At 37.5% G+C, this 16829-nt stretch overlaps 1 protein-coding gene and 1 long non-coding RNA gene across 9 annotated transcripts in view; one reads left to right on the forward strand and one right to left on the reverse strand.

The window, feature by feature from the left end:
* The window catches only part of Pde1c (phosphodiesterase 1C), a 576741-nt gene that overhangs the window by 150391 nt on the left and 409521 nt on the right, over nucleotides 1-16829 (reverse strand). The window lies entirely within an intron of this gene.
* The window catches only part of LOC104865019, a 51798-nt gene that overhangs the window by 23838 nt on the left and 11131 nt on the right, over nucleotides 1-16829 (forward strand). For both annotated transcript variants that reach the window (XR_781046.1, XR_781047.1), the window contains one exon: nucleotides 13509-13620. This is a non-coding gene — a long non-coding RNA (uncharacterized LOC104865019). The remainder of the gene's footprint in view (nucleotides 1-13508; nucleotides 13621-16829) is intronic.

Raw genomic sequence — 16829 nt, forward strand, 5'->3', positions numbered from 1 at the left:
GATCTCATGTATTTAGATGTGGGGCTTTGGAAAGTGATAGAATCATGGGGTTGTTATACTCATCAGCAGACTACTCCACTGGTGTGTTTATAGCTGACTTGCTGTTGGGAGGTAGTGCCTGGTAGGAGGTGGTTCACTGAGAGTGTCACTTCAAAGGGTGTATCCTTGTTCCTAGCTCCTTCTTTTTCTCTGCTTCATGGCTGCCATGGGTTAAGCAGCCTTCTTCTGCCATGCTCTTCCAATATGCTATTTCTGCCTTGGAGTCAGCCAACCACGAAATGAATTCTAAAAACTGTGAGCCAAAACAAACCTCTCCTCCTTTAAATTGTGGGTGTCAGGTACTATGTCCAGGAGAGGGAACGCTAACATAATAATGCAACCCCAAAGGATGCTATGAAGATTTACATATATGTTTATATGTGCTTATATGATATACATACTACCTAGTAGATAACACATTCCATAAAAGTGTTACTGTTAGTGTAAAGAAAAATAAATCTCTTTCTATCGTAGACTTATGACTCAGGCTATTATAAAAAGATTGACAAGAGAAAGGCATAAAGATTTATTCAAGTTTTATGGGATGTTAAGAGTCTTTAGAAATGAAGATCCAGTGAAAAAGGCAAACTTCTGTCTTTTGTTTTTTATGTGATGAGGAATGGATAGTCAAGGAAAAAGATGGAGAACAAAATGGAGACCTCTGGTCACAAAGTAGGGAACTAAGAACAGCCTGTTCAGAATCTTCTCTGTGTCCCTGTTTACAGACATAAGGATGCTCCTTTTCTTCAGGTAAAGGGAGGCACTTTTCAAATGAGGGTCTTATGACCTACTTCAGGGAGAGATGGGAGAAAGTCAGGGAACAACTTGCCTGCTGTTTTCTCAGATGACAAGGTGCCATTATTTGGGCACCTGAAACCCATCCCATTTTGACTGCCATTGCCTTTAGCAAGAAAGGTGTGGGATCCCTGAGGATGGAAATAGTGTCTCGGGACATGGTTGTTGAATAAAACTAAATGAGTACTTTAAAAAGATATCACATAGCTGTAAAAAGTAATACAAGAAAAATAAAATTGTCCACTTAAAGACATAAAATCACTAAAAAAGCCAAGAATTCAAGACAGCCATAAGCTCATGCTGCTGGCTCTATAGATAGTTTCCATATCACACTGCTTTCCTAAGATGAGAATTAATGTATTTACTCTGAGGTTACATTGTGTAAATTAACTTCCTGGACAAGGCAGGGTATGGGGTTGCTTGCAATTGTTTGTTTATTCTGCTATTTGTTGATCAGGCCTGTGCCAGACTCCACCTTAAGTGCAAGAGAACTACAGGGAACCCAGTAGACAAAAGACTTTGCTGCATATAGCTTATATTTGGGATTTAGATAGTAATCTTGTTATTTTACACTAAATTGTGATAATGGTGAAGCATACTATTGAGAAGCTTCTTTGCCATGTTTCCTATAGTGAGAATTTCAGCTCCTGCCGCATTTCTGCATTCATACTCACTTCTGGAGGCAATGGACCAATGTCTCCAAAGTTTGATGAGGGGGAATGTATAGTTTTAATGTCGAGAAGGGTATGGTCTTGTTATTTTGTAGCCAATTCCTGAGGAAAAAAGTGTACATTCTACAATTTACCTCAAAGAATTCCACTACCAAGTATGGACAGAAATGTAAACATCCCTAGAAAGCCAAACAACTCCAAGTCAGATAGTAGTAACAGAAAGAAAAGCATCACTTGTATCCAGCCACAGGTGAAAGGAGTCCACATACAAGGAATACCAAGTCCTGAACAAGTTTCAAAATATAACCACAGGATAAACAGTGGGTTACCACTGATGAGGTTTATTCTCTTTTTGCACAAAGACGATAGATTAGGTGTTCTAAATTCCCAGGGATTACTTTAGAGAGAAGGAAATGTTTTCTAGACATTGGTTGCATTTTAAAGTTTTTGAGTCCCCTTTAAGATTTTATGAACTTTCACCGCTGCGGCACTCACAGATGGATACTACTCTTCAAAGCAAATTAACAACAATCTAAGAGTATATTAGTCAAACTGAGATTGTCTTTCCTATACTGCCAAATTTTCTGTGAATAAGCCTGCTGGAGAAATAGTTTAATTTACTGGCATTAATCATCTTGAGACTGGGGTTAGATAAGTTATTTTTTAACATTAGTAACAATGAAAAAACTAACAGGAAACACAAAAATCATAGAAATTGATAGATAATGCCCCCCAAAATGACTATATTAAACTTGCATTAAGAACAGGGCACCCTATTGATCCACATTTCATAATTAGCAGTGTTCTTTCCAAATAACCACATTCTTGGGTAAGATATTGTTCTTTTATCAGGTCTGATATGCAACAGCCTTATTGAATCATATATTAAAAATACCTACACCTCTGTCTCAAGAGAGGCTCTTTGAGAAATGATATATTGAGTAGTTTAGATTTAAATCACTACCCTGATTTAAAGCCTATGGGAATAATGATACTGTGGTAAATAATATCAAATTCTGTCCACAACCCCATATATCAGAGACTATCCAAGATATTTTGTATTGAAGGCATTTCCAATACTAAGTCACAAGAGAGTAACAAGAAGCTAAGGTGATTAGACCTTAATTAGCATATAATCCATTTGTTGATTGATTGTATCAAACAGATCTATGAATATCTACTGACTTTTTAACATGTTCATTTTCCATTCAACAACATATAATAATTAAATATTAAAAACTATCCCCTACCTCATTTGTAATTTCAGTGTTCTGAGCTGAAATTAAGATCCTATGTCACAATTTTATCCCAACCTGGCTTCTCAGTTTTGGAAATAGAATACCTCAAACTAGACAATCAAAACTTGCAACAAACTGCCAGCACAAATATTAATCTGACTGTGTGTGCATGTTCAGGTAGATAGATCAACAGATAAACACTCTGTACATGCAGGCCAGTTCTGTAGTCCCATTAACAGTCAAATGATTTCTCCTTCATCCCACCAGAGAGAGACCAGAGTGGGGAGGAGGGTGCATGTTGGGGAGGACAGGTGGAGCTATAATATATTTGAAAACTGTGAACTACTCAATCAGGCGTTCTTCATTTCTCCTATTCCTGTGTCTGAAGACTGTTGTGCTTTTTTCAGTCTGAGAAGTCAAGTCAGCACCAGTCCAGGTCATTTCTAGTTTTCCAATTTTTGTTGACATCTCTTTTGCTCTGTAATTTCCTTTCTCCTTTTATTCTTATACACCTGCTTCATTGCTTTACTGTCATATATAAGAGTTCCTGAAGGAGCAGAGATAAACCCAGGGGTTTAACTCTCCACTGCACTGTAATATACAACTGTAACCAAAATTTATTTAAGTCAAGGTAATAATACCCAAGGTGAGCCAGACTAAGGTAAAGTGAGTGGCTTTGCTTTTCTTCTTCCCTGTTCCTGTTTCCAGGATCTGAGTATTGCAAAACACAATAATGACCAGTGCAGATATAAATAAATTAGGGTGGGTCTTACAGATAAAACTAAATGTTCAAATATCAACGTCTGGTAAATTGTTAGAACAACAGAAATGGCTGTGTTGTGGTGTTCAGGCATACCTCATAAAACCACGCCTACAAAGACTGTTGCAGTGAGTACATATGTAGCACTGGTAGCTGAGCACTGTCACGAAGAGTGTGGAGACAGACAACACACTACCTGAGCTCAAGCTCTGCACCCACAGCTACGAGCTGCAGAACTTTAGATCATTATTTATCTTCTGTGTGTCTCAGATTCCACACCTGCAAATGGTAATAAAAATTTTAATAGTGCCTCACATATTATGAGGAGGAAATAAGATAATATTGTTAAATACTTAGATGAAGTCAGGCATGTCGGCACACACCTGTAATCCCAGCACTCCGGGAGGCCTGTCAGGCCTGTCAGCCCTGTTACCCTGTAGCCTCCTCATTATGGTATCACTCTATGTTCATGAAATTCCACAGTAGGAATAAAAAAAGAAATTTGCTTTTATAGTGTTTAACTTTTCTTTAAATACCTTTTTATGTGATATCTCTGACTCCTTTACAATAGTTCAGATTATTTTAGGTAGACAACAATGGAACTGAAATGTTAAAATTAAAAAAAATCCCTTCTCTCCAAGTGGAATGCAATTTAAAATCAGAGCCAGGTTTTACTAATAATTTAAGACTCACCCCATCATTTGCACAGTGATACACCTTTTATACAGTTGTAACTATGAATTTATATTCCAGAAATGTCAATATGGAGGCTATAATTCTACTAACATTTCTGTAAGTCTTTATTTCTGAATACATATAAATGTTTATTTTCTTTAAGCAACACATTTCAGAGGTAAAAATGTATCCCAAAGGCTCTAATCTATGCATAACCCATAATAAAATTTCCCTGGCAAATCTTTCTGTTATAAGTTAACCAAATTACATTTGGATAGTTGAAACAAATGCGACTATAACAGAGCAATCTGGATGGACAAAAATATATGAACCACACTCTTTTCAGAAAATATTTTTACAATTGTATATTCTGACAGCTAAGCTCAGAGAAACAGTTGAAGAAGCAAATAAAATCACTCAGTGGTTTATAAAAGAAAAAAAGGATATTACCCTTCACAATAAAAGTACAGAGACAAGAATAAGTTTTATAAGAAAAAATCTCATTACAAAAGTCCTTGAAAGACTGTGAAGAACAACACAATTTATAGTAACAATTAGAAAAAGAGGTCCTCTGCCAGAATTGGAAGCCTCTATCTGTTTCTTTCTGTCTGTGTCTCTTGCTATATCAAGATGTTTCAGTCAGCGTGGGCGCATTTTCATCAGATTTGGAGTATGCTTTTGGGAAGCGAGTTGACTAAACATAGATCAATGGCATATGCTGAATGGATGGGCAGAGGGAATTATGGATACTTGGAGCAGCTGATGCTGAGGCACTGCATCAACAGAAAACACAGGTTGAGGCAAGAGCCCCCATGTAACCCTGCAGGGCAGTAAGAAACTATTTTGGCGGTGGTACTGGGGATGGAACACAGGGTCTTTACACTGTATTACATCCCTAAGCCTATTTTTTTTTTTTTTGAGGCAGAGTACAGCAAATGGAACTTTAAAAGTTACATTTATATTTATTTTTATTTTTAAAACTAAGGCCCTTTCTCAAACTTCCTGAGACCTAGGTCACAAAGAGCCACCCCTCCTCTCAGCTGGGATGAAGAAAGAATGTGCACACACTGGCACCAGGAGCTCAGTCCAGTTTCCTTTCCACAGGGAAGTGAGGGAGAAATGGAAAATGGATTCAAGGGATGAAACAAGCTTTATTACTGGCACCACAGAATGGAACTTTAAAAGTCAGGTTTCTGTTAGAGTCATTCATAGGAAAATGGATTCATATTGAGCTTATACTCAACTGAAATAAATAAGTCACACATGTGTAAATACCGAATAGTTTCTCTGGTGTGAAAAACTATAATTGTAAATAAGATCCTAATGGTATAATTGACAATGTGTAATAGGAAGGAAAGGGCTAAAGGTGTAGGAGAAGTGGGAAGGGCAGGGGAAAGGAAATAAGGGAAAAGAAAAAAATATGAGAAAATGAAAAAATGGAAAGTTTTTGTAAATAGGAAAAATGGAAACAAAGTCTTTTCGTAAATAGGGAAGGGAGGAGGGGGTGAAGGGAAGGCAGGGATATGGGGAAAAAATGAGAACCAAGACCTGTCATGTAAAGGTACAAGATCCCAATGATGAATGTAACTGTACTGTATACCTAAAATGTACCAAAAAAATCAGTGAGAAAAATAAATAAATAAATAAATAAATAAATAAATAAATAAATAAATAAATAAATAAAAAAAAGGCAGGTTTCTTTCCCCTTTAGAGATAAGTGGGAAAATATGTCCAAAGTTCCTCAGGCCTAGGGCATAAACAGCTTTTCCACTTCCTCAGCCTAGATGAATGATGGAATATGAAGGTCCTGATAGTAAGAGGCCTGGAACCTAGTCTCCTTTCCACAAGAAAGGGGAGAATGAACTGAAGAAGGCTGGAAGCAATAAAATGTGAAGATCTGTATTCTCTTTCTGGGTTCCTCTCCTCCCTGGTGTTTATTATAAAAGACCTTTACACACCTGCACAGTGAGGTGTTGATTTTAAAATAAATGGACGCCTCCATCTCCGCAGAGCTATTTTTTCTTTTTTTAACAATATAATGCCTTTCTTTGATTTTGTCTGCAGTGAGCAAAGGAACCTAAGTGATCAGTAACAGCTTGGAGTTGTCTACTGTTTCACTGTTTCCCTTTCCCTTACTTTTTAAGGCCCTCACACACCTGGTCAGAATCAGATGGTGATCTGTGGTGATGTGGGACCCCTGATTCTCCTTAGAACTATCTTTCAATAAACCCTCTCCTTTCCACCAAGCCTCTCACTGTTTGTTCAGGGAGTACCAACCAGAGAAATGTCCTGAGGAGCCAAAGCACCCACTCATTCCAGTGGCCGGGGCTCTGTGTTGCCCTTTTGATTCTGGATTTGGCTGCTCCTCAGCTGGCCCCACAGTGGTTTTCAAACTTGGCTGCATGTTTTACTCATTTGAGAATTTTTAAGGACTGTGGGTCCCCATGTCCCAGCTAGACTAAATTGGAAACTGTGAGAGTAGAGGGTAGAGAGATAAAGTGACCCCCAAAGCACATACATAGGTGCTAGCCAGAGTTGAGGATTTCTGGCTCAGAGTGAGTAGCAGCTAAGATTCATTTAATCACGGTTAATGATTCTCTCCTTGAATTTACATGGAGGAGACCAACTAGTATTTATATAATTAACGTGACACATATCAATTATATATGCCTGTATGAACAGTATACTTATAAGAAGCACAGGCACTGAAATGTTAGAAATCTACCAGAGTTGGAAGTAGGACTTGATTTCAGTAAAGCCAAGGCAAGGAACAGCAAAGTTCAATGCTTACATGACCGTATCCTGTAGTAGCAGGTGGAATAATCCCAGCATCCTAAGGCAACCCTTTCCCTAGGACATAGGATTCTACTACTAGGTAGTTCTGGTATGAAGGTAACAGAAACCCAAGTTTTCAAATCCAGATGTGAGGATTTCCATTATCTTCGCTAAAGCTATTTGTTTAGAACTCACCAAGAAGCAAGAGCAAACCCCCCAAAAAAAAGACACAAAGAAAAGAATATGATCTGCTGTAATTTTAATCACCATAAGTAAATATTTCTTCTGAGCTAACAAGCATCTCCCAATCCTCCCCTGAGATCAGCTTGAGATTCAGTTTAGGGAATTCAAGGAATTTGCTTGTTGCCTACAGGCATCATGGCTAGCACTGATCTCCAAATGCCCTCCTTGGTTGTTTCAGATCATTTAAATAAAAAATTCAATGAAAATCATAGGCACCTATTTACTGTAAAGGGACTTTTCTGTGAGCCTCATTTCCTCCACTGATTCAAATGTGCAGGGAACGGGGAAGGGGACGTTATCAGGATCTCTACTGTGGGTCCTGGCCTGTGAGCCACCACAGTACAAGGTGAATTCAGACAGAAACAAGACTTAAGAGCGGAGAAGCTGAGTCTTGGGTCCTAGTCAGGGCTGCTTACGGCAGCAAAGACAAAGGCAACCAAGCACATCCAGTATTTGTTGAATACAATTGTGGGAAGGAATAGGGATAGGGTATGCTCTGAAGTCATCTAGTGAATTACTGCCAAACACCTGGCATGATGGCACCAGTCAAGGCAGTCAGGGAGTAGGTACTGCTTATCTTGTAGCATAGAAGAAACTGGTAGTAAGACCAGGTGCAATTAGCAAGTTACCCACAAGGTCAATGAGAAGCAGTAATTCAGGGGAAAGGATTATAATTGGGGTCATACTGACCTCAGCTGCACATAACATAGCAGGGCATTGCTACTTCACTGACTAGGACTTAGGCCTCAGTGACAGCCATTAGCAAAGAAGCAATACTGGCACAACTCTGCTAGCTGACATGCCCATTTGAGTCACACAGGGTTTCGGTCTGACTCCTGATATAAAACAGCATAGCTGAATTAGGGAAGGCAAAAAGCACGTGCCACTCATAGCCCACTAGTACTGGGCAGGGATGTCTCCTACACAGATGCTCCTTCCTTTTGGGATCCTCCAAGTTTAGACACAAGGACAGCTCAGAAGTGAGCACTTTATTTCTCTGGGATGCCTTCCCAATTCAGGAAATGAGCAGTGGCCCATGCTCTGTTCTGTGGCTGGACCCAACTGAGGAGCCTAAAGCACTGCATTTTCCCCAGGGGAAAAATAATGAGGCTGTACGGAGATAACAGAGTCCTGTTTTCATAGTTTTTAGAATCCCAGACAGTGAAGTTCAAGCATAGCACCACCACCAGCACCACCACCAACAACAACAACAACAAAATGCAATAAAAGTGGTAGACTCCTATAACTATTTTATATACCAATACTTTACTTTTTGAAGTTTAATTTATTCAAATTTGCCAGGTCAGCTGATGTACATACACCTTACTCTAATGCTAAATGACATTAGATAAGAAATGAACAAGTGAAAACCCATTTCATAAATCTAAACAATCTGGGAAACAAAGAAAAAAGGAAATTAAGTATTCAATCAATTCTGACCAAACTATAGTAATAAATGAACTTTCACAGATACTTCTTTATATACACAAAATCAGAGTTAACAGCAGAAAAAGCAGTTCTTAAATCAGAAGTGAATGTAAAACTACCAAATATTCAATCAAATGTTCCATCTGCCAGATTTATGGAAAAGAACTAATAGATAATTTATTTCATATAATTGAACCAGCTCTTTAAGAGCAGGCATTTCTCTGTGTATGAATGTGTGTATAGGTACGTATGTTTCATTTATTCTGTACTTATCTGAAAATTTTCAGTATACAGACCCCACCATCACTAAGTGGACTCTAAATGATAAAGACTTCTAGGAATTTTATTTATCATTAATTTTTTTACCTTGAATATCTCTTATTTCCAGACTGAGAACTCTATCCATCAGTGCAGAGAATGCTTAGATATTTAACTTTTAAAGTTAACTAATATTTACTGAGTATCTCTCATGTTTAAGAAACTAGTTAAGACTTTTGTTCATTCAAACAATAGAATTTTGTTCAGAAATTAGAGTAAAATCTACAAGATGCTTGGGGAAAACTCCAAAAAAGATGTCCATATGTATAAGATCTTTCACCTGTGTTTTAAAAAGTTATTTACACTCATATTTACATGTGCCCATAATTACCTGGAGAGCCATTGGTACAACACAGAAGAAGCCACTAACAAACTAGAGGTGGTGGGTGCTTCCGGAGTAGAAGGGGGACTCAATTTCCATTATGTGGTTTGCAACTTTTTACCATGCACAGCTATTATTTAAATGAAAAAAAAAATTAACACATTCCCAATGGGATAGTCACACATGTACCACCAGTGGTTCAGAGCTGCCCAGCAGTGAGACATAGAAATTATGGCCCTGTCATGAATATGTTAAGTCACAAGCATATTTTCTAGAGTAGAAAGATTATTTACTGAAAAGGAGCAGTGATTCAAAAACCAACAAGGAGTTTTTATAATTTAAACTAGCGTTCACATACTTTAAATATCACCACAACAGATTTTCACATAAAGGCAGTATTACCGCTAAGTGTCATAAAATAAGTATCGCAGGTTAATGAAGGGCGTGACCAACATTCAAGTTTTGTCCGGCAGCATCCCCACCCTGTTTCTGTGTGTGGGTACATGGCCTGACATACTTCTCTGTTCCCTCTACTGTGTCCTCACATACATCCAAACTACCATTCCTTTGGATCTAGCAATAACATTGCAAATAAGTGTAACTGAAATGCAGTTTGCAAACAGAATATTATGTTTTATAGTCATGATGGTTGGACAGAATAAATTCTATTTACCCTACACAGAGGACTGCATTTACATCACATAATGATACATACTACATATACGGCCTGGAATGCCTGTATTTTTCAACTAGTCATTTTTCTTCTCCAATATGTCATTCACAGGCCTATGACATAAAATGTTCTCCTACTCAGAGATTTATAAAGTTAATGTTCAGAGCCACATATAGCATTGTCAAGAGAATTCAGTAATTTTAAGCATGTGAGAGTCCCTAACTCAGAACCTAGCACAGAGCCTCACTGAAATGTTTGTGGAGTGTGAGTAGTTTAAGTACAAAGGCTGAATATGAATGTAAACTTATGAATATTTTAGAAAACTATCTCTGAAAGATAAAGCTATGTTAGAACACTAAAAATCTGATGGAGTGTACTAGACATTTTGGCCTTTGACTAGATAAGACAGTAAACTATATCAATGTAACACTTTTTTAGAACAGGAACAAAGGTAAAACTCAAGCAGTATTTGTTTCTTAAAGTATTGCTACAGTAAATCCTGAAACTGAAGAATTTTTCACATTTTGAATTTTTCACATTGTGAAAAATGAGGTGATTTTTAGCACCAAGTATATTAGGGAATAGTTTACCTAAATAGTAACTTTTTATGTCAAAGGATCAGTATGCTAATAAGATGACAATTAAGAAAAGAGCACCAGGGCTAGTGATTTAGCTCAGTGGTTCTGGTGCCTGCCTTGCAAACACAAGGGCCTGAGTGTAATTCCAGCACAAAGAAAGAAAAGGAGAGAGAAAGTGGGGGGAGAGGGAGGGAGGAAGAGAGAGAGAGAGAGCGCACTAGGGCTATTTGGTTCAGTGGTGCTGTCACCTGCCTCACAAGCTCAACGTCCTGAGTTCAATCCCCAGTACTTAAAAAAAAGAACACTCGAAGAATGAATTTCACTTTTTCAAGGCATTTGAATATGTACTATCATTTCCCACAATTATGTGGGCTCCACAGATGGTACAGAGAGAATTAGGGAGTTGTCTTGAGAAGGCTGGGCATCACCACTTAGGTCTGTGCCAAGAGATTTCATATGCATCTCTCTTTCAGCTGCCACAATGGTAAGATGCCATAAAATGTAGAACTTCCTGATTTAAAAAGAGGTTTACAGAGTATAAAAAGAGATGTTATACTGGAGGCACATTTCCTTTGTGAGAAATACAACTTATGATTCAATATCTTAAAATATTCCTTCTATCTGGAGTAAGATAGAATTTCAGTGTTATAATTTGCATTTCTCTAATGGCCAGTGATGCTGAATATTTTTTCATGTATTTATTGGCCATTTGTACTTCTTTCCAGAAGTGTTTATTCATTTCAGGTGCCCATTTTTTGACTGGGTCTTTTATTTTGGGTGGTCTGATTTTTTAAGCTCTTTATATATTCTAGATATTAGTCCTCTAAGGAATAGCTGGCAAAGTTTTTTTTTTCTTTCTACTCTGTAGTTTGTCTCTTTATCCTTTGCTGTGCAGAAGCTTTTAATTTGATATGATCCCATTTGTTGATTTTGATACTATTTCTTGTGCCACTGGGATTCTGTTCAGAAAGTCCTTGCCTTTTGAGACTTTTTCCATTTTATCTTCCAGTAGATTATGCGTTTCTGCTTTAATATTTTTATCTTTGGTCCACCTTGATTTTAGTTTAATGCATGGTGAGAGATATCATTCTAGATTCAATTTTCTGCTTGTGGATTTGTGTAGCAGTTGTGGCACAATTTATTAACGAGGCTACCTTTCCTCTAGTGCACATTTCTGACACCTTTGTCAGAGTTCAAATAGCTGAGTTTACCTGGGATTGTTTCTGCTTCCTCTATTCTGTTCCACTGATCCAGTAATACTGTTTATATCATGGTAGCTTTGTAATATAACTTCAAATCCAGGATTGTCATCATCTTGTTTTGCCCTTGTTACCCAAGATTGTTTCTATTATTCTGGGTCTTTCTTGATTCCATAGGAATTTTAAGATTGTTTTCTCTAGTCCCATGACCTTAGAAATGCCCTACATGTCCATGAACAATTGAGTACTACTCTACAATAAAAAATAAATAAATTTGAGTCTTTTGCAGGAAAACGGATGTACCTTGACACTGTTATGTTAAATGAAATATAAACACAGTTTAAATATTTCATGTTTTCTCTTATATGAGAAACTCAACATATAAATAAAGCACAACATAAAAGGTGCCTAATAAGAAGTAGGGAGGTCTTTTTCAAAGAAGGGGATCAAATAATGGGGGTGGGGAAGGGAAAGGAAATGAAAAAAGATTTGAGATGTGTTACAATTGTGTACCAACTTTTCACAACAAATACAATCATCATGTAAGGCAAACATGTACCAATAAAAAAAAACTGAAAAAAATAAAAGATGCCTTCTGGAATCAATAATTTATGTTCCAAAATATCTAAGACAGTTTTAGTACATCAACATTTTATTGGTAAATTTAATTCAGATGACATCATAATTAATATAATCCCTAGCATTTATTCCAGTGGCAATTTTCTCTGTATAATGCTTTGCATTGAAACCAATTTAATACTCTTGGCAAAACTTCCTTAAAATACAAAAGTTGTGATGTAAAAATATCCAGCAAATACAATTAGCACCAGTAATAAAAAAATAAAATAAAATCATACTGTCTTATGAGTTGATGCTAGCCTGATTTAATCTGGTAAAACTGCCTGATTCTTGCCTATCATTTAAAGGTTCATAGTATTCTAAAGTCATCTGATTTGTGGTATATATGAGAAAGGGTGATTTCTCACACTACCATTCTCAGAAGATCCTGTTTATGAAAACTTTCATGTAAGACAGAAAAGTAAACTTGAATCACTTAAATAGTCTCAGAGTGACTGGTGGTTAAGCTCTCCTTCTATTCTGTGGTAGGATGTCTGTGGGCCAGAAACAATGAAGGTTTATTTTAAAAAGTCTTCAAACAATGCATTCCATTTTCAATAAAATAAATGTGATTTTAAGATAATAAGAGTGATTATATTCCAAGTTCATTTTTTAAAAATGCAACGCTAACTAAAAATTAACTTCTGGAATATACTTGTAAGGATAAAAATGTCAGGGTGACAGATTTTTTTCATCATATAACCTTTCCTTATGACAAATGCAACAAAAACTGAAATGCCTTCCTTAACAAGAGCTGACACGCAAAGCTTCCCAACATGCATGGCTCCAGAAATCCCAACAAGGCAACACTGAAGGAGTGAATAGAAGGCATCTTCAGTAGATGGAAATCCATGAAAAGTTTCACACATCAACACAAAATTCCTTAGTTTAATTAAAATCAGCACTTTAAAAAACCATTTGGCTGGACCTTCTCCACTTCCTTAAGAAATCAAAACAGTTACTTCAACTGTAACCTTTGCCCCAGATCTGCACTTCACTCCATTAGAGTCTCCCCTCTTCATAACATATTCTTCTTTAGCACTTACTTTGAAGTTCATGTTCCTGAAAGGAAAGCCTATAAATCAGCTCTCGGGGCAAATGAAAACCAGCACTGCTAAGGTCAGAGACGGATTCCAATGATCCAGGCACGCATTCACTCATTTGTTTTTTTGCCAGCACTCGCTTGATGGCAGGCCCGGCACCAGGCCTTGGAGACGGAGGCAAAGGTAAACAAGACTCAGTTCCTGCACTCCGAGATGTTTAAAATCTGGTCAAAGGTGAAATTAAGGTAGGCTATATATGCTAAGAGCAGTATGAATAAAGTGCCGTGGAGACACAGGAACAGGGATCCAAGTCCTTTGCACTGAAGCCTCATTGTCTCCAAGGCCTCTCCGTAGTAAAGTCGAACATCATCAGGGGGTAACCTGAGGAAGAAAGACAGCTGTAGCAGAGACTGCACACCCACGATGCACTTTATGGAGAGTGTTCTTGTGGGCTGGGTGGGGGGGCTCCGACAAGGCCAATTATAGGACTTTTCACACTTTGATAAGAGTAGAAATCACACTCCACTTTCCACTGCGACACAAAGGAGGGAACGGCTTCCATCTGATAGGGTAGCGATCTCTGTCCTTGTTTCAGTTATGTCCTATCACATGCTTCCACGGTGACTGTATTCTTTTTAAACTTTTTTCTTGGTACATTTTCGGTATACATATAGATCATTTCTATCTGTACATAATAATCTTGTTTCTGTTTACGCCAATTCTCTGCCCTCCCTTCCAGCACTCTTCCCCTCCTTATTTACAAAAGCTTTGTTTCCATTTTTTTCATTTATTCTTGTTTGCTTTTCCTTTTCTTCTTTTCTCCCCTCTCCCTTATTTATTCCCCTTCCTATTTGAAGTTTTTCTTTCTATTTCCCAATATCTATTATATATTTTGGTCCTCATTTATACTTTTGGTTTTGCACACCAGAGAAAGCGATACTTAAACATGTGTGTCCAATTCATTTCTACAGTGACTATATTCTATAAACCAAAAATTAGAACTGGATAAGATTTTTCAAATAAAGGTGTATATGTTTTGCTGCTGCTGCTATTGTTATTGTTGTTGTGTGGTATTGGGGGAATGAACCCAAGGCCTTTCACACTGTGCTGCGTCTTCAACTTTTTTTTTTTTCTGTACCAGGGATTGAATTCAGGACCTTATGCTTGCACGCCCTTTTTTTATTTTGAGACAAGTTCTTATTAAGTCAGTAAGTTGCCTAGGCTGGGCTCAAATTTGTGATCCTCCTGTCTCAACCTCTCAAAGTGCTGGGGTTACAGGCATGTGCCATTACTAGTGGATAAGAAGCACGTTTTCATAGACATTTTAAAGACCTAAACGGTGAACCACACATGGCTATATCATCAACATTTTCCAGTTTTTATTCATTAGTGAATGATCCATAAAATTCAATGGATGTGTTGGGATAGACAGTAACACATAGCAACCACATCTTTGCTCTTACTACATCCAAATTACACTGATGCTGACTGATAAAAAGCAGTCAGGGTTGTTAGTGCCAACTGGTGACAAAAATCTAAGTTCTTATCCCTAAAGATATCAAAATAAAGGTTTACAGAGAGGAAACTCAGTAATATGCTCTGAGAAACCAGAGTTACAGTGTTTCTTCTAACTCTGTGGAGCAGGTAGTTAGAGGTTAACAGGCCTGAGAGACAAGGTTCAAGTACATGCTATGACAGCTACAATTAAATGAAGAAACAAAGATCTGAGTGTATAATAAATTTATAATAATGCATTAGGTTTCAGACTCAAAGACAGAGAGACTCTATTAGTAGAATAAGACTCACAGCATTCTTGCTTACCATAGCCTATGACGTGAGAAAAGGGGACATTCTTTTAAATGACCCTCCTGCCTTGGGCTGAGAGCTGATTTAGATGAAAACTTACTTTTCATAAATTTATTTGCTAAGAGTCTCTCTCAATCACTTTGCTCACAGAGACACAATACCAAACACTGGCAATTGAAAGAAAGGTTTATTTCACCTCACAGTTTTAGAAGTTTCAGTCCATGGTTGGAGGGCTCAAACACAGAAACAACATGGTAGAAAGGCCTCCAAAAGACTGTTCACATCATAGCAGCCAAGAAAGAGGGGTAGCCAGGGAGGGAGATTCATCCTTCCAGGTCCTGCTCTCAGTAACCTGCCTCTTTCGACCAGCCTCTTCTTCCCAACAGCATGCCCACATGGACTTTTCAGTGGACTGATCCATGATCAACCACCTTCCAAGAGTTCATCCTCTGAACATATAAGGTCTTTGGGGACATTCTAGACCCAAATTATTATACTTAAGTTTCTTATATGGTGAAGATCCCTGAGGGAACACTGAACATATAAAAAGAAAAAGGAAGACATTTGGCAATTCCAAATAACCTCTAAAAAACTGTCCATGACTACTATAGTTCCCTGAAAATCAGGAATAACTCTTGTGTTGATACAAAGACATGGCACTCCCCACTTTCTCACTTAAAGGCATAGATCTGTCTATATCTGTTTTACCATAAATCCTACCTATATGTACTTCTACATAGCTACTTATATGTCTTGACTGAATTCTTCTATCAGAGGCACAAAAGACAGGAGGGAAAGGCCAATTCCTCACAGCATCAGGACCAGGATGGCTGCAGGCCTTGGCTTCCAGGTGGCAACTCCATTCCTTCCAAGGGAGAAGAGAAAGGGACTCTTAGAAGTTACAATACCTCACTTATGCCAAATTTATAGACATCAAAAACAAATACATGACCAAGAACACAAGCAGGAAGGGCCAAGGGCATCCTCTGTAAATGCAGATACTAAAATATATGAATGTGTGGTGATAAAACTTCTAGAGCCTGGTGGAAACGACTAGCACTGAACTTTGCATATAAGTGTAATAGCTTGGCTTCTCTGGTTTAACAATTCACAGCAGAGAAAAGAAGAAAGGTTAGAGAAAAGAACTGCTCAAGTTAAGACGTATAAACAGCACTGGCATGCAGTATACACATAAAATTTTTCTCCATGGATGAATAAATGGAGGTGCAAATGAGCAGCAATCAATAGACTTGCAATAAAAATACAAAGACTTAAAAGATGATCAAAAGACATCCAAGATAACTGATTTCTTTTACATTGTTGATACACAATCAGTTATGCTCACTACTGTTTATCAGTGCTGATGATAACAACCATTAAGAAACACAAATTTTATTCAGTATATTATGCTTAACAAGTCAGGTCCATGAAGCAAATACTTCCAATGTTTTCCACGACAAAACAGTTTTTGCAAATGTCACTGCAAATAGCAAACCTCCATTGTCTGTAAAGTTCATTAACACAGCTATTCTCTTTGCCATCAATGCAAGACAGTGTTTCTCTATTTTGCTGCAAAACGTATTTTATTTGTAGGATTTGTGCTTAAGCCCCCATGATGACTAAAAGTCTTTTTTTTTTTTTTTTTTTT

Source organism: Fukomys damarensis, unplaced genomic scaffold (assembly GCF_012274545.1).
Source record: "Fukomys damarensis isolate Sample0158 unplaced genomic scaffold, DMR_v1.0_HiC HiC_scaffold_4, whole genome shotgun sequence".
Taxonomy (NCBI): Eukaryota; Metazoa; Chordata; class Mammalia; order Rodentia; family Bathyergidae; genus Fukomys; species Fukomys damarensis.